The sequence below is a fragment of the Nematolebias whitei genome, chromosome 4 (assembly GCF_014905685.2).
Source record: "Nematolebias whitei isolate Nwh7 chromosome 4, NemWhi1, whole genome shotgun sequence".
NCBI classification, from domain to species: Eukaryota; Metazoa; Chordata; class Actinopteri; order Cyprinodontiformes; family Rivulidae; genus Nematolebias; species Nematolebias whitei.
In genome coordinates, this window is record NC_056501.1 from 53,479,514 (window position 1) to 53,484,139 (window position 4,626).

Here is a 4,626-nt window from a genome sequence, read left to right on the forward strand (position 1 = left end):
TTCCACCCTTTGCCTTTATGGCATGTAAAACATAATACAACTCTTTAGTTTTGAAAATCACTCTCCTGAAATTGAAATTGTTCTGGGAATAACCTCATAACTTCATCCTGAATAAACTCACTCACAAAGTTAAGACAATTCAGACGAGTTTCAAACCCCTGGAACGTTTGATTTATTACATTCCCACTGACACGATCATTGTAAATCAAAACATCTGGTAGGTGTTCAGGTTCGAGTGTGATTATAGTTTTTTCCCTACCAAACCATGTACCAAGCTGTATAATAAATTTCCTGATTAATTCTTTTTTTTATTAATTCTTTTTTTTAAACCCTCCTAATATAAAAACAAGTTCCCAAAATACACAAAGTTAATACAGAGATACATAGATCAAACTAGTTATTCTTCTTTTCACTAAACAAGCAAAAGAGATACTGCATATATTTTGCGCCGTAGATAATATTCCTGCGAATATATCCCACCAATGGTGAGCCAACGTCTACACTATTAGTTTAGCCACATGTAAAAACCTTTCTTTGAGCCATGCAGGTGGACACTGTTAGATCAGACACGTTTAGACTTATGAGATTCAATCATTCGTTTCAGCTCTGTAGACCCATGTCAATGCGCATTTTGAAACGGTCTAGGGAGACTCGCCAGGGTACGTGCAAAGTTTGCCACTGTACCTCTGTTAGTCGAGTGGTGGAACTATAATTAGTTAATTGATAAGTCTGGTTGTTCCAAGTCCACAGATGTACACCATACACACATCCAGAGAAAGGCACCTCAGGTAATTGAGGATGACTTTTTATTATTGCTATCAAACTAGTTCATGAGTCCAATCACACAATACCTTGTCTCTGGTTAAACATGGGTTAACATGACCTAATTTCAGCATACATATCACTCCTTTATCAGCTGTCTCGCGTAATTGCATGTCATATGTGAGATTTGTCTGTGGCTCAAACCACTCACCCTGTATTTTTAAAAACCAGTGTCCTTGTACAGTTATTAAAGGCAAAATGTGATATTTGCATAACTGTGGTTGCCTTATTAACATGGTATCGAACCCAATGTCACTCACACATGTTATCATTACATTTTGTCAATTCAGGTTTCAAAATTACCCAGTAGGAACTGGAAATGTTCTATACTCTCCTCCACTCAATCATGATTCGATGTGGTCACCACCCTTTGGAAGCGCTCCTTCTGCAGCTGTGCATGGAAAAATTGCAAGGTACACAGGAAAACAAGTTCAAAGCTTCAATTATGTTGGAGAGCACTTCTTCTGTGCTCCCCCACATCTTCAGCTGCCAGTTTATTTCTTTTATCAGTATTTTGGCCGTTTCTTCTTGAGTCATGACAACTGATGGCATCCAGACTCCAACTTGGGTAACTGCCAACGAAGCACGTCTCCTCCTTCTCCTTAATTGGCAGTAAAATCAAACTTCGTTCTTTTTTTTTTCTTTCATCTGGTTTACATGTACCGTTCTTATACATGTTATACAGTGGGATTTCCACACAATTCTAATCTGACATCCCTTGGGTACCACTGGGATGGTTTCCCTGTTGTAGCATGCCCGACACTTGACATAGGACAGTCAGCCGTGCCCCACCAGGCAGCCTTTCGTGTTTCAAACATGTGAAGTTACTTTGCACTCTGATCTTGCTTGCATTTTTTCAACCAAACGTGAACACCTGATCCTCCTCGAAGACACGTCCTGGTGTTGCTGATGAGGCGTTGACCATCAGCGACAAGGCACGTGATGCCCAAACAGCCTGCACTCCCTTCTGACGGGCGCCTGTCACCAGCTTCTCATGTTGTCCTTTGGGCGGTCCCCATCCAGTCCGCAAAGATCAATGAAACATCAAGCTGTAGAGGCAAAAAGTACTGCTTACAGATAGAGGAAGAATCATTAGTTTTCTCTTATATAATATTTGTTTACAGATACATTCACCCATTTTTCTTCTCCTGCCTCTGGGATATTGCAGACCCAGACCAATTTTATAACTTGAATTTGACCTGAAATCAATATCACTGGCTCTAGAGTCCTCAGATCTAGTCCAGCAGATCCAGGAGTTGCTCTGACAGGCAGCTCTGCTCTGTCATCAATTTTCCACATACTAATTGGTTCTTTTTTTTCTTCTGGAGTATCATTCAATTTAAAGGAGTGGTGCCTGGTACAATGGGTCTGTTATTCAATTGAAACACAGCCTGCAACAAATTTACTTTCCAGTTTGTCAAATCATGTTTTTCATTTAATTTTCTCAGCATTTATTAGGCCCGAGCAGCAAAGCGCTGCGAAGGCCTATTGTAATTGTGTCGTTTCTTCTTCTTATTATTATTATTATTAGGCCCGAGCAGCAAAGCGCTGCGAAGGCCTATTGTAATTGTGTCGTTTATTATTATTAGGCCGGAGCAGCAAAGCGCTGCGAAGGCCTATTGTAATTGTGCTGTTTCTTATTATTATTTTTTTCCGCCCAAGATCGCATTTTTGGAGGCCTTAACATATCCCAAAACTCACCATATTTCACCCAAAATTGTCCCCCGCGAGAAATGCGAGGTATTTAATGGAACCAAAAGTGGGCGTGGCCAAATTGCTCCACAGCGCCCCCTAACGTGAGATATGAAAACTGGTAAGTCCTAGAGAGCTGAAATTTGGTACATAGGTAGAACCCACTGAATCAAGAAAAAAAGTCTCTTGGAGGTATGCCTTAAACCCAACAGGAAGTCGGCCATTTTGGGTCAAAGGGTCAATTTTGGCCGTTTCTCACTTTTCGTACACGGCGAATTTGAACGAACTCCTCCTAGGGATTTCGCTCAATCGGTTTCAAACCTTTGCCATTTTGCTCAGTAGGCATGGGGGACCTAAAGTTATCAAAACGGTGCAAATTCACGCATGTTGAGGGGGCGGGGCCAGGCCTCAAAGTTGAGCTTCACGCCATAAATTTCCAAACGTTATAACTTTCACGTTGAAAAACAGAATCGTACCAAATTTGGCACGAGTCATCCCTGTCCCATGCCTGACGATACACTGAGGTCAAATTTTGACGTCATCAAAGCCCCGCCCCCTCAGAACAGGAAGTGACTTTTTTTGCTTGGAATGGTCCTTCTTTGACACCCTTAACATAATCAGGATGATCCTCTGTTAGAAGACAGATAAGATGGTCTGACTTGATTTAAACAACAAAACAGTAATAGCTGGAGAATGTGGGCGTGGCGCCATGGCGAATTAAAAAGTGACGCCGTTGCAATACGTTTGGCTCTAAATTGCACAGATTTGAGCCCAGGTGAACCAAAATCACTATGATTGATCATTATCCACCTCTGAACAGGTTTCCATGATAAGTGGCCAAGAGCCTCCACAGCGCCACCTACATTCTTCTTACAGTTATATCTCAGTGATACAACATCCGATCTGAACCAGATTTTTGGTGCGTCATTACTGAGAACTGATGGACATTTTAGTTTTGTTGTTTAATATTTGACTCAAGGGCGCCCCCTACATTATTCAAACTGTTTTGTCTCAGTGATATATCAGCCGATCTGCACCAAATTTATGGTGTATTATTATTTAGCCCTGGTGGACACAGTAGTATAGTTTTTTAAATTTTGACTCTATAGCGCCCCCTACAATCTTGCAACAGTTATATCTCAATGATATATCATCCGATCTACACCAAATTTTTATGGCATAATGTGTGACCATGTCTAAACACATTGTTAGTGTTGTTTAAAATTTGACTCAAGTGCGCCCCCTAGATTATTCAAACTGTTATATCTCAGTGATATGTCATCCGATCTGGACCAGATTTTGGGTGCATCATTACTGAGAGCTGATGGACATTTTAGTTTTGCTGTTTAATATTTGACTCAAGGGCGCCCCCTAGATTATTCAAACTGTTATATCTCAGTGATGTGTCATCCGATCTGGACCAGATTTTTGGTGTGTGATTAGTGAGCACTTAAACACACAATGGTATTGTTGTTTTACTTTTGACTCAAGTGCGCCCCCTAGGTAAATCAAACTGTTATAGCTCAGTGATATATTGTCCAATCTGCATCAGATTTTTGGTGCTTGACTAGTGAGGACTTATGGACGCAGTGGTGTTGTTGTTTAATATTTGACTCACGTGCGCCCCCTAGATAATTCAAACTGTTATATCTCAGTGATATATCGTCCGATCTGCACCAGATTTTTGGTGCTTGACTAGTGAGGACTTATGGACACAGTGGTGTTGTTGTTTAATATTTGACTCAAGTGCGCCCCCTACATTATTACAATAGGTACATATGCGGTCGCAGCTTATGTCAAAGGTTTGGCGAATGCGCACTCCGGAGAACGGGCGCGTGACGGTAGCGTGAGCATTCTCGATGGCGACCGGGAAGGGTCGCTGCAGTTCCCGCGGTCGCCATAAGGCCGCAGCGGCGCTTCGCTGCGAGGGCCTTCAACGCTGCTTGCAGCTTTAATTAGGCCCGAGCAGCAAAGCGCTGCGAAGGCCTATTGTAATTGTGTCGTTTCTTATTATTATTAGGCCCGAGCAGCAAAGCGCTGCGAAGGCCTATTGTAATTGTGTCGTTTATTAGGCCCGAGCAGCAAAGCGCTGCGAAGGCCTATTGTAATTGT